Here is a 476-nt window from a genome sequence, read left to right on the forward strand (position 1 = left end):
AAAAAAAAGTGCTGGTGCAAAATGGCAAAACTTTAGAGAGACCTGGATGGCTTTTGTTTTTCCTCCTCCCCATTTGGGCCAAAAATGCAGGACAGGAACTGTTGACAATTAAGTGATGAAACTCTCCAAAAAAATGGAGGCAGAGAAAGACTCTGGAAGAAGATTGGTGTGTAGCTGGCTTCTGTCTCTTTCCTATTTGTGCCTTTTAATTGATTTTGCTTAATTGTTTGCAATGGGAGAAATGCATGTAAAGCGTAGGCAGCAGAGGAACTTAGTTTGCAAGAGAGCAGCTTAAGCACTGGGGAAGGGGGTGGAATTTAACCGAGGGGAAGGAGAGGGTGGGACGATAATATATTTTTTTTTCTCCTGCGGGTAGTGGTTTGTGCTGATCCACCGCGTGTGTAGGGCTGGCTGCCGGGGCACATTTGCAGGGAGAGATCTGCCGGGAGAGGGGCAGAGCCGCCGGAGGCAGCTGG

At 47.9% G+C, this 476-nt stretch overlaps 1 protein-coding gene across 1 annotated transcript in view; it reads left to right on the top strand.

Moving 5' to 3' along the window:
• The window catches only part of KDM2B (lysine demethylase 2B), a 125056-nt gene that overhangs the window by 580 nt on the left and 124000 nt on the right, over positions 1 to 476 (top strand). The gene's annotated exons all lie outside the window — the stretch shown is intronic.

Source organism: Aptenodytes forsteri, unplaced genomic scaffold (assembly GCF_000699145.1).
Source record: "Aptenodytes forsteri isolate BGI_AS27 unplaced genomic scaffold, ASM69914v1 Scaffold118, whole genome shotgun sequence".
Lineage (NCBI taxonomy): Eukaryota > Metazoa > Chordata > Aves > Sphenisciformes > Spheniscidae > Aptenodytes > Aptenodytes forsteri.